The sequence below is a fragment of the Wyeomyia smithii genome, chromosome 2 (genome assembly GCF_029784165.1).
Source record: "Wyeomyia smithii strain HCP4-BCI-WySm-NY-G18 chromosome 2, ASM2978416v1, whole genome shotgun sequence".
In the NCBI taxonomy this organism is placed as follows: Eukaryota; Metazoa; Arthropoda; class Insecta; order Diptera; family Culicidae; genus Wyeomyia; species Wyeomyia smithii.
This window is the reverse complement of record NC_073695.1, coordinates 9,057,211-9,079,029: the sequence shown is the minus strand read 5'-3', so window position 1 is coordinate 9,079,029 and position 21,819 is coordinate 9,057,211. Positions and strand designations below refer to the sequence as shown.

At 37.6% G+C, this 21,819-nt stretch overlaps 1 protein-coding gene across 1 annotated transcript in view; it reads left to right on the top strand.

Annotated features, from left to right (window-relative positions):
• The window catches only part of LOC129724032 (uncharacterized), a 125,717-nt gene that overhangs the window by 77,475 nt on the left and 26,423 nt on the right, over positions 1 to 21,819 (top strand). The window lies entirely within an intron of this gene.

The window sequence follows — 21,819 nt, the reverse complement described above, 5'->3', positions numbered from 1 at the left end:
CTAAATAATAAATTGCTTGATTTCGTACAATGTAAGCTATACCAAATTAAACAATCGTCAGAAAAATGTGAATAATTGGCAATTGTACTGAGCACAAATATAAAAAAAAATGTTTTTCTCGTACGCTCGATCAACAGGAGAACACATAACAAAGGCCACCTGAATATCTCACAACTACATTGTGCGGTCATCAAATATTGAAGTTATTTTATATATAGTCACACTGGGCACAATCAATATAGCGCGGCTGAAGCTTCTGATAAATGACCTTCTATAAGAATAAACTAGAATGCACTTGAATGATTCCGCTGATATGATGAATAAACTAAATTTGTATACGTTGGTATATTCCTCAAATTACTCATAGGTAGGCAAATATCTACACCTAAATATCATCGAAATATGAGAGATTAAAAATAGTTGAGTTTCTATGATTTTTTTTCTCTATACCATGTGCGTGCGTTAAATAAACTAATACACGTACACCGGATTAATTGGAGATGGAAGAAACTAGTAACATATGCAAAATATACTACAGTATGTGTTTTTACTTAACTCTTCAGTGCTCAAGCCCGTCTTTAGATGGGCTTCAGTAAAATCACTATAAATCTTTTATATCCTTAAAAAATGTTTATAAAGATTTATACATGGAACTGTAGATCGCTAAACAACCCGGGTGGCGACAGGATCCTACTGGATCAGCTGGAACCCCATCACTTCGGCACCGTAGCGCTGCAGGAATTTTGCCGGAAAGGATAAAATGTACGGAGGATGTGTGGCCGCAGGCCCAGAGCAGCACAACAAATGAGCGGAGTACCGACTTTGCTGTGTTGAGCAGGGTCGAAGGTCGTGTGATCAAGTGGCAGGCGATCAGTGACAGGATGTGTGTACTGAGAATTAAAGGTCAGTTCTACAATTACTCCATCATCAATGTGCACATTCCCACATCCGATGTTGGAAACAAAGCCTTCTACACACAGCTGAAGGACGTCTATAACAGCTGATCGCAGCGGGACATAAAGATCGCCTTCGGGGATATGAACGACGAAACTGAGAACAGAGGCGTCGAGTGGCAGAAACGACTGGTATTGCTATGATGATATCTCCTTACGCCGAAGGAAGAATTTGCAAACTACAAAAATGCTAAACGCTCGTACTCTAAATTGTGACGAGTCGGGCGAGAAACTCTTCCACCATTTTGTAGTACCAATTTGGAGCTTCAAAATGGTGGTGAGTATATGCTTCCGGCTGTCTCCCTTTTTTCTATCCACAGTAGAAAATTGGGTAAATTATTATTGAAATTGCGTATATCTTTTAAACCAAAAGCAATATCAGCACAGTGTCTTCATATTTTTTTTAGAGCATAATAAGGCCTAAAACTCTCTAGGACATTGTATTTAGTATAGCATAGCATAGCATAAACAGCTGCACAACTTCGTAGTGCTAGCAACAATACTCTGTTTACGAGAACAAATTACCTTCGTTTCTGAGCAGTAACATGAAATTTGGGATCTAATTAAATGTTACTAAACAAAGGTCAGATGTCTCTAGAGAACTGTTACCGCCCTGGCCACGTCCTTGCAACTGTTGGGGAACGAAAAAGGAATGTTACTCCAACATTTACTTAAGAGAACCGCAGAGAACTCTACGTGCTCTCATAAATGTTACGTGAGATGGGAAATTTTAGTAGGAAAGGGAGACCCTGGGATACATCTGTTAGATGTTGCGGGTCGATAATTGATTATGTTTTAGGTATGAATTTTTAGAGCTAATAAGAGCCAAGGCTGTTGTGATTTACCGACTTTTTAGTATAAATTGTATTTTATCAGTTGAATTTTTAGATTATTCATATAGCAATTATACTATTTTATGTTTTGAGGTTAGCAAATTTATAGTAAAATTTATATTTATAGTAAAATACAAATTTAGGATGTCACCCTCGCACGCCAACATTCGCTTCATACAACTCTTGGCGAAAGTAAGCTATCGTTTAACTATGGCTAAATCATTGTGGTGAGTAGCGACAACCTAGTTTCTGAAGCACGAGATATTGCCATTCGGTATGCGTTGAAAGCGAATTAGTGAACTTCTATTCACAAGCCTCAATGAAGAATTATTTAAGAGTTTCTACGTAATCTCAACGTTAATCAAAAATAAAATAGGAGTATGAAACATATACTGAGAGAATCGAGCATACGCTATGATGATGAACATATTTTTTTCTAAGCCTCTGTGAAACTGTTAGATCTCGTTTTTTTCACATTGTCGTAAAATTACATAGGTACTCTTCTATCAATTGGACTGTAAAACGACGAGGCACAGGAAGCACGAAACAAATTCAAATTCAAACCGTTTACGCCAGAAGAAATCAGAAAACACATTGCATTTAGTGCTGGAGTAATGCACACCATGCTGAAAACACAACACAGACAGAAGATAAAAATATACTGTTGAGTGTTGCAAACTTCTATGTAAACAGCTCTCATGAGTCATAAAACTATTAAAAAACACCTTATTAATTATGATCTTACGTTTGGTTTTGTTTAGTGATATAGACCGATCAAATACAAAAAAAATAGTAGCATGCATGTGACATATATCGAGAAATCCAACCAAAACCGCAAAGTTTAAATTGGATTTATTTGAGATAGATAAATATCCATCTCCAAATTTCAGATATTATATACAGAAAAGTACGACCTTTCAAACGCAATCAATAGTTTTAGCTTGTGTTTGCTATTTAAGTAGATACAAACATTTGAAAAGGGCGTATTTTGAAAGCGAAAAACCTAATAACTTTTCTTGTGAATGAGATAGCGCTTTCCAGTATTTAGAGAAAATATGCACCTCAAAAAGACCTAAAAATTGTTAGAAGACCAAGTTTTAATAGAATCAAAAATAGAAAAGTTAGATCGAAAAAACTAGATTTTTCAGCGACACCCTAACTTGCTATATTAAATTCATCGTACCGTGAAAACTATGCAAGATAGAGACTAGCTTTCTTCGGCAAAGTTGTTTAGAATAATTGGATCTACAACTCCTCTGAACTTAAAAGAACCGTATCTTTATCAGAAAAAAAGTTAGTTTTGCTATTTTTGATAAAAATGGAAGCACCCTAATTTTTATTTTCTATAAAGAAGTGCCTTTTTAAACACAAAAAATCTTTCAGATATACCTAAAAACAGCTGTTTTTGCACAAAAACTTAAATACCGCTAAATCGACGATCTGGACCACTGTGCAATGATGGACAATGCAAGGCAGCGGTGACAGAGAAAAGCCGGACCTGGGTAAATTATCTGAGGGTAAGGATGAAAGAGAACCTGGTCAAGCACAGACGGGTAAGGAACGGCATGATCACGATCCTGAGACGTAAAAAACGGATCGTGACCATAAAGAGCTAAAAAAGCTCTTCACTGCTAATGATACGCGAAAGTTCTACGAAAAGATTAACCAATCCCGTAAAGGATGTGGATGGTTATCTCATCACGAACGATAGCGAGGTGGTCAATAGGTGGAAGCAGTACTTCGATGAACATATGAATGGCGCTGCAACAAACAGAATTAGAACGGACCTTTGAGTGCCAGCAGTAGATAACCGGTTATCAGCCCCCGACCTCCACGAAACTCGGAAGATTGGGAGGCTGAAGAACAACAAAGCCCCACTAGCAAAGACGGCCTGCCGGGTGAGCTCTACAAACATGGTAGAGAAACACTTGCTACTTAAAACACCCAGTGCAGGTTATTTCCAAGATCTGGGAAAAGGAAATAGTAGGATGGTGGTATTCAAGACACGACCGCATGGCGTTGACTTCCGTATCCTTATATTCCATTAAAACAAATAGTAGAGGGAATTGCAACGCTTCTATTACAAAACTTCGTGTCCCTAAAAGGTACCAGTTGCCGATTATTCTTGTTTATTGGTTTAGTCCGTCCAGAATTCCAGACATTTCAGTATTTTGCAGTAGCCATGTACTACTAACAGCCACCACCATTACGGGTGAAATCGGTCCGAGATGACCGGTACTATTTTGCCTTTGCTCCTTTCAGTTGCTAACACCTAGCGTCCGTATGTAACCGGTACGGTTTAGTAATGAATCTGATGGAGTTTGATTGATTGATTTCTTTTGAAGGGACTTTAACCCTAAACGGCCATTCGTCCCTCTGCTTTGCTTGAGGAGAAACAGTCTCTTATATAGCCCAAAGACATACGCTGGATGATGGTGGCTTCTCAAACCTGGCGGTGCCGGTGGCGGTGCCACACGCAGTGATGCCACATTTTCATCTGTATTTTGAAGCTCAAAAAATCTTATCACCTTGGTAAAATTTGAAAAAAAACTGTAAAATAAAATCTACATATGTACTGGACATATCCTTCTCGAAAAAAGGCAATATAGCTTGTTTAACATTTTTTTCGCGAATTCATTCATGCACACGTTTATGTGTAGCATATGAATATAATAAAACCTCCGACACGTTCCACCGCATTTAAGTTAATTTATATTTTTCAACTATATAGAAAAGTTTAATTTACGACCCCATGAAAACCAAAAAAATCTGTATAAATCTGTATTATTCCCAGAAAATCTGTAATCTGTATATGCAGATATCTGTATGAAAAATACGCAAAAAATCTGTATAAATGCAGATAAATCTGTATATGTGGCATCACACACGCTATATAGCAAGCCACACACGCTAGCCACACACCTTATATACATACGCTGGATGATGGTGGCATCTCAAACCATCTGGCGGTGCGAGTCTCTTTCAGTTTCGGGTTGTATTCACCCAACGATATCTGAATCGGATTACCACTGGTGGGGTCCAACTCAGATCGAAGGGAAGCCGAACTGAAAGAGGTAAGAACTGCAGCCAACCACTACCACCGCCGCTGCTGATCCACTTCGCCTACTGTCATCGGTGTTGATGTCCGCTGCTGCTGCCTGCTACTAGTAAACTTAACTGATGGGGTGAAATGTTCGAACGGTACCTTTATACCAAGGCTTCGTCAGTTAGTAAGAAAGAAGGAGGGGCTAAGTAGCTAATGAAATGACAAGGAACGTAAATAAGTATCGGAAATAGAAAGTGACAACAACAATAACAACAAAGTCAGATCGATTGTATCCGTTAGTGTCGACTGTGCTTGGGAAGAGAGGTAGTGATTGGCTGCGCGGTATGATTTAGACAATCGATATTAATTACCAATTTTTAAATAGTGTATCTCAAACAATAGTTTGTTTTTGTTACATAAATTAAACCGTAAAAGAATTTCTGATCGATTGATGCCATAACCTCGAAAACCTGATTATAAATGACTGAAAAATAAGCGCTCAAAACCTGACCATTTTTCCCTGGTTGAATTACTAGATTTTCAAATTCAGGTGCCTAACTTCGATATAGACGTTAGTCAACGTCAAAACTGCCGGAAGAGTAGATAGAGGGAGTTGTCCCATCTATAAGAAGGGCGACAAGCTGGAGTACTGCAACTATCGTGGCATTACGCTCATCAGCGCTGCTTATAAAATACTCTCCCGATTTCTATTCCAACGTCTAACACCTTTAACCAGGCGGGTTTTATGGGAGCCCGCGCAATCACGAACCAGATATTTTCAATCCTACAGATTTTACATAAATGTCGTGAGTACAGCGTGTCCACGCATCACGTTTTTATTGACTTCAAGGCAACTTACGATACAGTTGATCATGAATAGCTATGGCAGACATGCACGAGAACGAGAATATTTACCGGATAAACTGACGCGGTAGATCAAGGCTACCATGAATCGTGCGATGTGTTACGTGCGTGTTTCGGGGATACTCTCGAGTCCCTTCGAGTCATGCCGATGATTGAGACAAGATGATGGACTTTCTTGTTTGCTTTTTAACATTGCCCTCAAAGGTGTTACATGAAGAGCGGGCATAGACACAAGTGGGGGGATTTTTACGAAGCGAGTTCAGCTTAAAGGCTTCAAAATTATAGCACGAATCTTTGCGATGGTAAAAGAAACCTACACCAGACTACAAGCGGAAGTTAAGCTCATTGAACTGCTGATCAATGCGTCAAAAACAAAGTATGTGAAGGGAAGAGGCTCCAAGGAGAACAACCCACCCCGAATCATCGTAGACGGCGATGAGCTTGAGGTGGTAGACAAGTTCGTGCACTTAGAATCGCTGGTGACCGCTGACAACAATACCAGCAAGGGATCCGGAGACGCATGCAAATGGGAAATCGTGCCTACTTTGACGCTGAGATCCAATCGAGTGCGCCACCGTACAAAGCTGAAGCTATACAAAAAACTAATTAGATCGGTGGTTCTCTATGGACTAGAGACGACAACACTGCTCTCAGCGCCTTTGGAGTTTTCGAACGAAAGGTGCTGCGGACCATCTACGCTGAAGTACAGACTGAAGACATGGAATGGCGTAAACGCATGAACCATGAGCTAAACGTGCTGCTAGGAGAGATCCCCATTGCACATCTGGTTGAAATTAACAGATTAAAATGGGTCGGACATGTCGCAAGGATGCCAGACGACAACCCGGTTAAAACGTTTTATTTTCAGTAACCCCTCCGGTACCAGAAACAGAGGAGCACAGCGTGCACGATGTCTTGATCAGATTGAAAGTGAGCTACGAGTGATAAGACGCCTGGGAGCCAGGCGCCATACAGCCCATAACCGAGTGGAATGGAGACGACTTTTCGATGCAGTACGAGCCACCCCGGTTCTAGCAGTGGCGTAGCTATGATTTGGTGGGCCTGGTGCGGTCACAAAAATTTAATTTATAATTTATACCTATATTTTATATTTATACCTATTTAATTTATACCTATGAATAAAATTTAATCGCTCTATCGCTCTAGATGAATCCAAAAGAATGTCGGGTGTTAGAAAGCCGTATTCCTCTGCGCGTTCAGATCGAGATCTTGTGGCAATTTCCTTTCCTCTTCACCTGGCATTCTCTTTTGACGTTGGACTAACGTCTATATCGAAGTTAGGCACCTGAATTTGAAAATCTAGTAATTCAACCGGGGGAAACCAGGGAAAAGTGGTCAGGTTTTGAGCGCTTATATATCAGTCATTTCTTTTCAGAATTTTGAGGTTTTGGCATCAACCGATCAGAAATTCTTTTACGGTTGAATTTATGTAACAAAAATAACCTATTGTTCGAGATACACTATTGAAAAGTTGATAAATCACATCGATTGTCTAAATCATACCGAGCAACCAATCACCACCTCTCTTCACAAGCACAGTCGACACTAACGGATACAACCGATCTGACTTTGTAAACAGTCTCGCAGCTTTCAACCAATAACGAGCTCGCTTTCGGTAGCTGCAACAGGTGTTTCAACACCGTTTTAAAATGCTTCTTTTATCATTACCATTGAACAGATTCTAAACACCAATGGCTTGATTGATAGGGGAAATATTGCGCAAGATTGTCATATAATAATTTAAATATGTTTTCGATACTAAACTAGTTAAAAGTTGTGTTAAAAGTCGTGCACATTCAACCAATCACAAGCTCGCTTCTTGTTTGCTCGCGGATGGATTTTTGCTTTGGGCTATATAATAGCCTGTGTCGTCTCATAGCAGTCGTCAGTTAACAAGTGAAAGGCCACCAGGCCGGTCTTGTATAATCAGCAGCGGTGGCTGATTCCAGCGGCCAAACTGAGCTGCAGCAGAACCAGAGCGGTGGTATCAGGCAGCAGCGGCGGAGGTAGTGGGCAGCTGCATTTCTTCATTCAGTTCGGTTCTCCTTCGATCTGAGTTGGACCCCACCAGCGGTAATCCAATTCAGATATCGTTGGGTGAAAACTGCACGAAACTGCCAGAGCTGCCAGAAACTGCACGAGCCAGCACCGCCACTAGGAAAGCTACCGCCATTTAGTGTGTGTGCAGTGTGCACATATAGCGTATGTGCATCTGTATTGCTATGACATTTGCGATGATAGGGATGGCGCTGTTGCGTGTGTATGGCTAGCTATAGCGTGTGTAAGACACTAGCATGTGTAGAATATTATGGCTATTGCGTGTATATCTTCAGCGTGTGTACGGATAGTTATAGCTTGTGTGTGGATAGCTGCTGCGTGTGTAATGATTAGTTATAGCGTATGAATGGATAGTAATAGCACATGGTTGGATAGCTTATGCGTGTGTATAGATAGTTGTATCGGATGTATGGAAAGGAATAGCGTGTGTATGGATAGCTTCGGCATGTGTGTATAAAAAACTATAGCTACAGCGTGTGTATGAATAGTTTTAACGCGTGTTTAGATAGTTATAGCATGTGTGTGAATAACTATAGCGGGTGTTTATCGAAGATTATTATTGTCATTGAAAATATTAAAATGTCTTAACGAACACAGTTGTGAATTTGATTTTACAGCAGCGTTTTAACTTCTCCAGCCAGTCTTAATTCATTTAAAAAAAATTACTACCTATGAATGATCAACACTTATTTACTAGAAATTTGATTTAGATCAAAACGGGTTCTTTTGAGTATCATAAATTATTGGTAAAAAGAGTTGCAAGTTTTCTCAATGAGCATTCATTAAATTTTCGTTTTTGTTTCTCGGTGCGCGGTTTTGATTTTGTTTCTCGCACACAGAGAAAGAAACAAACTTGTCGCTATCGTGAAAAATAACAAAACAATTAGAAATTCTCTAAATCACAACTGAAGAAGTTAAGATATTTTCCTGTCACTCGCCCAAACCTTGATAACAACTACCGAAAAACGTGTGATTGAGCTCTTGCTATATTGAGTTATTGAACCAAACGTTTTTTTTTTTTTTCAAATACATGAAGTTATATGCTGGGCGGGAACTAACCTAGCATGAGTTTTATCGATTAAATGTCAAACAATTTTCAAATTTTAAATTTTCGGTTGAATTGTTCTGGGCTCCAATTTCAGAGTTTCGTAAAGTTTGCTTTTTGCTTAGATGGGAAAATTTTACCAATTCGCTCAATTAAATGATTGTCTTGGTAGTGCAGCAAACAAAGGGTTGATTCGAATATGTATGAAATGACAGCGATTAAATAAAAGATATCCATTCTTTTAGTATATATTATTATTTATAACGTTTTAACGTCTCAGCATTCAGAAATGCACTGTTAGATAAAATTGCAGCAAATACTAGAGTTGCAATTCTCTCTATTATTTGTTTTAATGGAATATAAGAATACCGTAGTCCAACGTCATGCGGTCGTGTCTTGAATACCACCCTCCTACTTTTTTCAACGAACACATTTTCGGGGTTCTGGGTCAATTTCTAGTTCAGTACACTTCTAACTTTTGCATACTTTAGACCACATTCCACAATTTCTTCTCGTTCATCGGTCAAAAACCTATGTAATGCCATTACCTTTTTAGCACACTCCAATACATTAGAGTGGAGCTTATTTTCAAAAATATTTGCGGGACCTGTTTCCCCAGGCAAAAAGACCTCCTTGAGGTTCAATAAGCAACATGTAAAAAATTTCATTATGGTCTAGAGGTGGCGCTGAGGGCCTGAAGGTCAAATTTGAAACGAAAGCAATTTTTCAACAAACGGAGGAACAATGATGTCTTTTGTAAGAATATATACTTGGACAGGGCGTGTTCACTTATATGGGCACCTTTTGTATTTCCTTACAATCGCATACCCCGAGATTGCACTACTTGTGCACTGAAATTGCGAATATCTCAAAAACAGTTAGATATAACGCAAAACGAACAAATTTTACGTCCAGAAGAGTCACAAAATCACGTGTTTACCTATATAGGTATATGTTTTGAAAAAAATTGTTTCGTTTTATATATGACCTGTAGACCCTCTGCGCCACCTCTAGAGGTCTATGGAATTTAACCAATTTTTTACATGTTGCTTACTGAGCCCCAAGGAGTTTTTTTACCTGGGAAAGCAGGTCCCGGAACAATTTTTGAAAATAAGCCCCACCCTAGTATCACGTCTACTCTGTCCGTGTGGATCACGAGAGCAGAGTGGCAAGCACAAATACATGAGGTTGAGTTCAGAAGAGCATGTTGACCGGTTTTGTGTTCGCAAAGCTTTGGACCCCCTAGCTACGCTACTGGGCTCTAGCCTGCTACGTAAGGTAAGGTAAAGATTTATAGTGTTTTCACCGAAGCTAGTCGTGATCTCGTAACATGTGCAAAATACATGACAGTATGTGTTTTTACTTAACTGGAAATGAATGTTATTGTTTTTTAGGTAACAAATTTGTTACAGAAGGGAGAATTTTTTTTATTACTTTTGAAGCAAAGTGTGATCAATTCGCAAAGAATGCCATAATCTAGCTAGGAATATGGAGTTGTGGACTGAAGACTGACACTTCCTCAATAATGGCATCAAGTGTATACATGGATGAATGCTGATGAAAGGGGTTTTGATTCCTTTCCTGTCCTTTCCTTGGCCGGGAATGATGAGTTTTATTCAGAAACAAGTTTTCAATTTGGCGATTTCAGAACCAGAGTAATACAATGAGCTGGGGTAACGACCCCAGCGTTTACCCACTTTATCCGAGTACCCAAAATTCGCCCACCTATTTTTTTATTGTTTGCAATATAATGTCAACCAGAGCTGCGATTAATCCAATCAACATGCTGACTATGACGAGAGAGAAAATATCATCGCACTCGTTTCTTTCTCTCATGAATAGCCAGCAACCATCACAGTAAGCGTGGAGATCCGACAAGTGATTCAATATCTTGTCTCTCTTGTTGCCATTTTCGGGTTCTCATTGTCAATCGTCGTGAATATACAGAGTTCACTCGGAAATGTCACTGCAATGCAAATCAAGGTGATTTTTGGAATATCAAAAATCGTTTCAGTAGCGTGATTATGTCAGTGCCAGCTTGAAGTTTGTTGCTATCAGGATTTTTGAAATTTGATCTGCTTTGCGGTCCGTGACGATCCCAACTCAAGATATGGCCACCAATGAACTAGGTTTATAATTTCAAACAGGTCCGCATTTTTACATTTTTCAATGAGAGGCATGGTAGGATTTTAAGCACTTCTAAGCACTGCTTTGATCATCGTTACCATGTTACTGAAACATATTCCGGCCATATATCCGAAACCAGTCGATTAACTCCGGCCATCCTCTTCGTTGAAAGAAAATATGAATGAAAACTAGGAGAAAAGCAAAACCGTTCCAAACCGAAATTGAACAGTTTCAAAGTTGAACCGTGCCAAAATTTAACAGGATCTGTTTATAAATATACATACCCATACATATTTTAAAGTTTTCTGTTTTGCCACCCGCGATTCATTTTTTGCCGCGAACTAACACTATGGGTATTCATGTCGAGCTCGTAAACAAATACCCAGCCGTAAAAATACTCACCTCCATTGACGAGTAATGGAAGATACACAGTTTACGGCTGGGTATTCGTATACGAGCTCGATGTGAAGACCCCTACTGTCTTTAGTTTAACCTACAACAAGCACAATATTCAAGAATAAAATTAATAAACTCATGCTGTCAAAAAACAAATAAAAATGCAATATTATTTTTCAGATATGAGATCATTTGAAAAATATTAATAGATTTCTTTCTATAACAATTGGTGTTATGAAAAAGCACCAAACTAAAGTACGCTCAGTTACAAAACGAATTAATAGTTGTTTATTGACAATGCTTTTAGTCGGCGTGCAGTCAAACCGAACCAAGCTTCTAAAAACATTTACCGCCGCAATTGCTGTGTACAAGCTGTTACAGAGAATTTTTTTTATAATATCGCTATCAAATGCTCAAACGATTTCGTTACTTCACAATAGATAGATTATTATTTCTCATATCCACTGGGTGTCAATAACTCAACCTGAGAAAACGGCGCTTAATTCGGTTTGATCGCACGCCGACTATATATCAATATCATACATATCAATTGAAGAAAAATCATTGATTTTATGTTTGCTATCCTCATAACATCATGCTGTCAAAATGAACTTGATATTTCTGCTGGTTCAATCTCAGTACAGCCATACCCGAATGATCGAGAAAGATAGCAAGAAAAAAATGAGAGTGAGAGTTGACGCTAAGAGAATCATTATAACATCGCAAACTCTTTTGTAATGAACCATGCATCGTAGTTGGCTGATTCTGGTGTTGCATCATTTTGGCGTAATGTCAGTAGTATGATATTGACTTCTCGCAGCTCTGATGTCAACTCTTAGAATCGCGTTCAAACATAAAAAGAAATAGCTGTGATTGAAAATAAATTATTATTTGGCATAATTCAATAACAAAATCCGTAAACAATTAGTTGATTAGTGCAGCGGTTCTCAACCTTTTTTGTCCACGTACCCCATGGCGATATTTTCCAAACCAATTGTATCCCCTGGCTTGGAATGTTCTCGCCGAGTGGGAGAGAGTAGTGGTAGATCGTTGTGTGGTAGTCTAGTTTAGGTTTTAAATTGAACTATGGTTTTTTTAATTGCTAGAGTCATGTTTTAAGAGCAGGTGTGAACAACAAATGAAGTATTATGAAGAACAACTGCTTTATCCGCCACTACTGATTTTTTTCGCGTACCCCCTGGAGGCTTTCGCGTACCTCTAGGGGTACGCGTACCCCAGGTTGAGAACCGCGGGATTAGTGGATGGACGAATTGTGGGGTCAGGGCGAATTGTGGGGTCCGTACCCTAATACTTTAAAACACAAAACTAGATAAAAATACTACAATCCCAGTTTTTTGGGATTCTTTGGCACACTCCAATCTCAAATTATATGCTGTTCTATGCATTCAGATGAAATTTTAGCCAGGCTCTAGTAAGTAAATAATATTCGGTTCGGATTAAGTACTGAAATCGTTTTAAAAAATTGTAATTGTGTATATTTTGCGAATACAAAACGGCTAAAACCCGATTCACAACTTTTTCGATGAGATTGCAAATTATGTGTTCAATTATTTCGTAAAAAAGTTTTTTTTATTTGTATTTCTAGTGAAATAAGCTTAAGAACGAAATGACTAAAAATTTACGATTTAAATAGCCTCAACTCAGTATTAATTACCAATTATTAAAATGCTGACGACAACGTTTAACTGAGGTTAACAGTAAACACGATACGCATTAAAAAAATGTATATGCTGTTTTTTGCTTTTTTTACTTGTATTAGATACGTTGAAAACTTAAAATTTTACTGCTAGCGAACTTCTTCGTAGGCGAACTTCAACTGGACTGTACAGTAGGTGTTTTAGATCACACATAGTCACGAAGCGTGATGCAATGCGAATCCCAAAACCTACGTTTTCAATATAATTAGCTAAAGGTATCACTATGTCAAACCGCACGGACCCTAGGATACATAATATGTTGTGCAATGTATTGCATTGTTTATAACATAAGAAAGCGAATAACGAAACAAAAAATACTACAAGGTATACAGCCCTAGGGGTTGTATGAAATGGTGACGTAGGACTAGATGTATATATTATACTAGTTGAACGTTCCCGGCGATGCTCGGGATCAAAAGTTTCAAAATTAGGAATCATTTTTTTATAATTCATTGCATTATTAGCACAACTCACTTCAAAAATATTTCACGTCTTAAACGTCCAATATAACTTTAAGTACTTTAACATTCTGAGAACGCACAGAACGAAAATACCCATATTGGATTGCATTTTGTGATTTGGGGATGTTTTACAGAAGCTGGAAGTCGCCATTTCGGATTTCAAAATGACGTATGGAGTTCGGAAATTTCGGAGGTATTAAAATGGTTGGCCAAATACCACTTTAGATTATTTTCCTGAAGCCAGAAGTCGTTATTTTGGAAAATGTTATGTGGGGTCATCCCAGTTCCGAATACACTACATACACCGGGTGATAACCGGATATTCGGCAATCGTTCACAGTAAAACCTCTTTTTATGTAACTTTTAGAAGAAAGAAATCAAAGTAAGAAGAATTTAGCGTGACCATTCATGCTCAGTTCTCCTCTATAATCATATCTAAAGAGATAACATGTGAATTTTTATAACGTGAATGTTTGTTGGTGTCCAAGGAACACGTCTGAGAAGAAGTTAACGTTTTAATCCACATAACCACGTAGAAATTAAAAAAAAAATTAAACCATCTAGTTTTGGTAAAAGTAAAAAAAATTTTCGAATCCCGTAATGTGTTACTATTCACAAAACTACGAAAACATCAGAAATGTAATTTTTATCTGCTCGACTCGCACCAAATTGAAACATAAATTCTTCTGCAAGAAAATATTTGCAGATGTTGAAGGAACAACGAACATTTTATTGAAAAAAAAATAAATTTACAGGCGAATTGAGCTCATGCTCGAAAAGTGAAAATTTTACATGTATTATATGTATAATATATATAAATTTCAAAAAGAGTATTTTAATGTGTTTTCCTGTATGCAGAAAATCATCTTTAAACATACGTAGTTTTTAAAGTAATATCCCAACTTTTAGCAATAAGATACCTATTATATTTCCTCAAATGTCTTTCCTGAAAATCACAAACATTTCAATGAAGAACAATTACCTATCATAGCTTTGAATTTCGATTTAGAGGCAAATTGAGTTCGTAACGTAGTTATGTGAATAATATCTCAATTTTCAGTAATCAAAAATCTGTTATTTTTACTCAAAAGTCTTTCCTGAACATAAACAAATATTTCAATGGAAAAATTCATATATCATAGCTTTGAATTAAGATTTAGAGACGAATTGAGCCAAAATATTCATGATATTGCATGTTTTACTTAGTTTTGTGAATAACATCTCTATTTTCAGTTATCAGATAACTATTTTTTTATCTCGAATGTCATTCCTGAACATCAACGAACATTTTATAGAAAAAAATCACGTGTCATCGCATTGAATTCTGATTTAGAGACAAATTGAGCATAAAAAATTATGATTTTGCATTTTTCATGTGGTTTTGTGGAAAATATTTAAATTTCAAATAGATAATCAGATAGGGTATCGAACGTCTTCGTCAGTGGTTTTCTTCGGACCCCTTTTGCATAAGATTGCTGCAGAAAAGCTGCCGAAGAAAACCACTGACGAAGACGTTCGATACCCTACCTATTATGTTTCCCTCAAATATCTTTCCTAAACACAACAAACATTTTATTGTAGTAAAAATCACAGATCACTGCTTCGAGTTTTGATTCAGAGGCAAATTCAGCATAAAAGTCATGATTTTGCATGTTTCACGTAGTTTTGTGAATAATATCTCGTGTTCTAGTTATCAGATACCTGTTATTTTTTCTCGAATGTCTTTCTTAAACATCAACGAACATTTTAATGGAGAAAGAATCACATGTCATCGCTTTGAATTTTGATTTGGAGACGAATTAAGTATAAAAAGTCATAATTTCGCATGTTTCACGTAGTTTTGTGAATAATATTTCAAGTTTTAGTGATCAGATACTAATTATTTTTTCTCCAATGTCTTTCCTGAACATTAACAAACATTTTAGTGAAAAAAGAATCATATGTCATCGCTTTGAATTTTGATTTAGAGGCAAATTTAGCACAGAAAGTCATAGTTTTGCATATTCTGCGTAGTTTTGTGAATAATATCTCAAGTTTTAGTAATTAGATACCTATTATTTTTTCTCAAATGGCTTTCCTGAACATCAGCGAACATTTTCATGTTAAAAAACCTACATTTCAACGCTTATTATTTTTGATTTAGAACGATTCAAAATGATGATGATTACTGTACACCTCAGAGACTGAGGATATAATACGGAATTCCATTTTTATATAGTAGATGCTGAGCTAAACTGTTCATAGGCAACACTACCGCTTATTTTTGATGGTCGATATTGTAAAACTAACGATGGATGAATACATGAAAATTTTACATTAGTAGTAGTTATAGTTCTGAGAAGAACCGATTCCATAATCTTCAGTTAGAAATTCGTGCTACAGAACGCTGATAATCGCACCATCGATAGCATTGAATATTTTGCTTGACCGCACAAAATAAAGTTTTCTCTCCGCTGTGCCCTTCAGTAGCTGTGCCAGCTAAATATTCTGCAGTGTACGATGGTAACTGTTGCTGCCGTATGCAAAATAAAGGTAACATGTTCCGCAGTGCCTGGAAGTTGACTCGTATGCAGCTCTCGTTTCTCAATGTCGCGTACCTTCAACAGCTGCACTTCACTCGCTATTGTGTAACAAACTGAAGCTGAGTTTCCTACACGCAGTGTTTTGTATCGAGTTCAGAGTAGGTTTTTGCCATTAGGGCGTGGCCACGCAGCTTAGAGAAAGACAAACAAACCAAAACACTTTGTTGAGTCAAAATATGTAGGCAGTGGAATTTATTTCGTCCATGTTATTGTTATCTGTGCTCGGGAGGCAAGCCAATAACGAGGGAAATGTATGGGAAAGCTTGACCTTGGAACTTTTCACCTTTTTCCACCACTAAGCAGTAAAGCAACAATGGTACACATTTTATCTATCCACCAACATATAAATGACTAAGATGCATTAAGTCGTTCGCTTGCTTTAATCGTTTGAAATCTGACGCAACATTTGCCAGTTTCATTTTCAATTTCACAAAGTGTAATCTAGTATAGAAAACAAAGACGTAGTCCTACGTCAAAAAAAATACTGTAAAAATCGAACTTCATGCGATGTTATACAATTCAAAGGCTCCACCATCAGTAGGTGAAGAGCTTTCAGTTGATTGATTTTTTGCTGAGGACAATTCTCACCTGGTCGCATCTTCTGATTCAAATAGCTCCACTAAACCCCTGAATTTAAAGTTTTTGGCTCTTGAATTATACTTCCTTTGTTAGGTTAGTTGTTGGTTAGCTGTATTATGCTCTAACCGGTCGTTACGTTTAGTTTTTCGTTTCATTTCTGTACTGTTATTGTTATTTAACCGGCTTGTTGAGGAGCTGTTTTTGTTTTTGTTTATATTCTATTACTAATTATGTATATCTTTCTGACAAACTGCACTTCAAGCCGAGTTGTTTGTTTGCTCTGAGAGCTGCTTCTCAAGTTTCTTTCATTTGCTTTTTTTGTTATGTCTGGCACTCTCACATAATCTTGGTTTTCGAGAGCGACTAATATGAAAAATCAATTATAATATCCCGGATTTTAATCGAATCGAAATTTCAAAACCACTATCTCTGACCCATATTTTAGCTAACACTGGTTGATGCTACGATACCAACTTGTATCATAGATGACATGTTAGCTAATAAAGCATGAAACAAAGCCACAACACTCCAAACCCGTTTACCCGCGTGCTTCTCCATCGGCACAGATTTCCACTCAAACTGTATAGTTAGCCACCACACCAGCAGTTGGCGTGCCAGCCGTCATTGGCGGAAGAACCCACTTAGGCATTGTCTCCCACTCAAACGCACCTCATTACTGGTGTTGAACCATAAGCTGACAGCACAGCGAGCAGGTGAGTGCGCTCTTGTTATGAAAGCGCTCAACCTGTGCCGGTACGCCCTCGACTGTAGAACTTTAGTCGGGCAAGAATGCAATCTGCATTGACCGTATACGAACGGTACAAACGATCGGTCGGTCAGTCAGTCAGTCAGTCAGCCCACTTGCTGCAGGCTTGGGTACTCATAAGACCGTTGCGTTTGACCGAGTTTACAGTACATTGACGATACGTGCAGCTGCTACTAGATAGAAAGATAGATAGAGTAGCGCTAAGAGAGGAAAACACCGATTAGAAGTACAATCAGGTATACATAATTACACAGCATCATGATTGCACTTCGTTGCACGGACTGGCGACTAATATGTAGTAGGGAAGTCGGCTTCGGAATTACTATTTGATTGTTGACATTCGCGGTATGTAAGTGGGTTTTGTTTCTATTTAAAAAAAACTTAGGTCTCATTTGGACTATCAGTTACTACTATTATTGTTTTTACTTTAATTAATACTTAATGTTTAATTGACATGTTTTAAAGAGCGTAAAATAAGCGAATAACTTCTGTGTAGTTATTGTGTCATCAAGCACGAATTGATACCCTTAAATAAAAAGCTAAGATACGAAGATAGACAATTTGTGTTAGCACTAAACCCGGTTCGAGTTTGTTGTAAACATGCAACCTATGGGAGTCTCTTGGACGCACTGCCGCTCAGAACAATTTTCCTATTGCGTTGTAGCATAATATAAAAAAAAACGGAACGGTGAAAGATAATTTTTCACTCGTGATTCATTATCGCATGTTCCCGTAAAAAGAAATTTCATGCGATAATTTTCGCTTTCAATTTTTCCGCTACTTTCGTCGGCACCATTATTGGGATCACTTTCGCGATACTTGGCAGGCAGGCAGGCAGGCCATTACGATGCCATTATACGGGAAAATTACGTTATATTACTCGGGCTATGATGAAATTAGAAACTATTTCAGCTTCTTTGTTAGAACGCACGAGCGCTTGCTAGTGTTTTGCTCATAATGTGAGGAATGTGGGTAAAAGAATTTGTCGATGATGAGCGATTGTTGAAAATGAGCTATAAAGATACAGTTCTAAAAGTAATACAAATAAGAAATTTCATTCAATAGTGTTTTAATTTGACCATAGCGGTAGAAAATGATACAAATTGGCTTGCAGTATTGGCATTAAGTACACTGGACATGCTATTAGAATTGAGTTTGAGTTACTTTCCTCTTTATGCTCTGTACAAAGGAGTTGAAAAAACAAAAATAAACTTTTCTGGATAAACTGAGTAAATGAAAAATTTTACTTAAAGAATTAGTAATTTATACAGTGTGATCTGGCATTTCGTATACGAATTTTAAAATTATTTAATAGAGATACGGAGACCACTTCCACAGCACTTTGTATTTATTTTACTCGTTATAATTGGAAACAGATAGAAACTTGATAGACGAAGGATTAAAGAGCAAAACTTTGTTCAATGATCATCATTTTGAGTTAAGAACAGAGTAGCAGAACCTTGTTGAATGATATGAATTTGTAATGCATCGTTAATTTCGAAATCCGCGTAATAAAACCACCAATTTCCAAATTCACATGATATCGCGTACTCCAGGGTATTACTCAATTGTTGTGTTAAGAAGATTCACCAAACGAAACGGTGCAACACACGGAGGTGGAAGATCATGATGCATTTATGCAAATATGCCAAATCGCTTGCTTGTATGCAAATATCAATGACAGCTAGAAACGTCTATTGATGCGATCAGTTGAGAGCCAGTGGCCTGCGCGTGTTTTGATTATTGACATTTTCACTCTCTCCTCGATACAAATCGCGAATTGATAATGTGTGTGGCTTTATAATTTTCCACCAAATGTGGTAACCCCCAATCAATCGATTGTCAAGATAACAATGCGATTTTCTACGCTACAGCTGCCAGCGACGATCCAATAATTCACCACCTCGGGCAATAAACTACTAAACGACCTCTTATCCACACCGTCGTGCACAGAGACGGACGTCTAATACTTTCGTTTTGCCACCATTTACTGTTCCGCGCGCCGGGGCAACAAATTAGAGTTCCACCATCAAAATAACATAATCAGCCAATAAACGCGACTGACAGGTATCACTTATCTCTCCAGTTTGTTTCGCTTGGAACCGCTCCAGCAAATCCCGTCGTTAGTCGCAGCACTGGCGCCCTCGCGCCTCCGGGCAGAAACAGGAGGGGAATCCGTTAATGAGCTGCTTTATCTCATCTAAACTCTTCGAATAATCAAAGGCCAAACACGGCGCAAAGTCGGAAAAAAGCGAAATGTTCAGCGTGCGGCGGTTTTTGCAACAATACCCGTAACCCCGATGGGCAACCCGGCTGACTGACGCTCTGACCGGGAACAAAAGTGCGCGGCTGCTGTTGATTAAAATTGATCTGCGGTCTAATTTTAATTAAATCGGTACTCGTGGCTCAATTTCTTCATCCGTTACTCCGTATTGCTTTGCCGCAACTGCTTTTCGGATATGAAAGATGCCTCCTACCAACCGGGAGGAAAATCAAGACATGATCAAATTGGAAAGAGAAATTTAACGGACTAAAAGAAGAATGGAGTGATTATGGGGTTTCGAGAGCCAGCCGAGTTTAGTTCTGCAAAGCTCTGCTCGAAATTGAATTTAGTGGTGAAGTGCTGTTCGGGGCGGGTTTGTTTTTGTTTTTACGCAAGCATGGCATCAGATGAAGAATTAAGTCCGGGAAAGAATTCTGTACGGAACGGGTGAAGGTACCAATTTCGTTCGGGTGCTGAGGGAAATTAAGCCATGCTCAGTAATGCTTTGATTATACAGTATTATTTATTACACGAGAAGTGATTTGCGAAATTGTCTGATAAAAACTGCGATCAGGTTACGAGAACAACCGAGATTGTGCAGAAGAAGGTGTTGTTAAACCAGATTAAGTAGGTAAATTGTTCGAGAAATATGAATTGAAAAAGTTCTTGAAATTCTCGTTAATTTTTGAAATATGATCATTTATCACAAAAATATAATAATTTCTTGTAAAAGCAACTATTGAGTCGCTTGCAGTCAATAATTAATAAAAAGCATGGGTAAAAGTGCTGAATCTTTTTAGGAACTTTTTTAGAGGCACCAACGTCACTCAATCAAAAATATAGGGTATTGACAAAAATTGTTGGGTAGTGGGACATTTAGAAACGAAAGACTGAAGAATAATCAGGCAAAATATGTTAATATGTTATAACCTGTCATACAAAATGACTTAAACTGAAATTGTTTGCAATTATTAACAACTGAATACACTGACTTAAATTTGTTGACGTGAAAACGCGTGAAAGTGTACCAAGGAACGGGGTGAAATTGATCAGTTTTTATAACAATTTCCAATTAACTAGCTTCATGTACATTTTTCCCGAAATAGTATAATTTTAAAACAAGTACTGGCATGTGCTCCAGTAAACCTTTATTGGTGAAATTTCTATCGTCTACTTCATGAAATAAATTCGATAATCCTAAAAGGCACTATGAGGTAAATTGGGGTGAAATTGATCACCATTGAAATCCATACATTCTTTTGGCAAAGTGTTTTTTTTTTTCGATATGCTAGAGATTAATGATGATTTCTGTGCTAGCAAATATCATTTACAGCTAGTTTGAAAACGAAAATAACGATATTTCAGGTTAAAATTTGTTTATTTTGGTTCGCGAGCTGCTTGTTGCTAAATTTGCTCGTCGTTAGACCGATTTCAATTCTCTTTGTTGCAAAAGCTCAAAAACTAGCTCTGAAATTAAAATCTTTGTGGTTTCCTGCGAATTCATCAGTATTTCTTTAATGGTATGGAATGATCATTGTTGAAAATTACATTTTTTGAGCTTTTATCAAACTTTACTCACTTCTTCAAATTCAACGTAATGAACCCTCAACTGAAATTACTTTAAGTAAATTCAATACTTTTTTTGTTATTTGGAAACTTGTTGATCAAATTTGATTGAGTTTTGACTGAGTTAGAAGAATTTTTCGAAAATATGAAAAATTGCACCGGACATGCAAATATTAACTTTGACAGGTATGTGAATCATGCAAAAGTTACATTTAAGGACACGTTAACATTGCCTAGTGTTGTAAGAGCAATATCTTTTGATTAGTATTTTTTATCACGAATTTTCAGATGATCAGTTTTACCCCAATGATCAATTTCACCCCATTCCACGGTAAATGGTAAGAGGAGTGATGGAAACGAATACCAAAAAATCGTAATTGATCGATACTAAAATTGAATTTTGAATAAAATCTTCAACGCCTGCGTCGCGTAGTATGTTATCTTAATTCTTTTTTTACGAAATTTGAAATGTATTGAGAGAGAACCGGATATAAATTGACAAAAGACTCCCATCCAAAAAAGATGAGCGGTTCCACGAAAA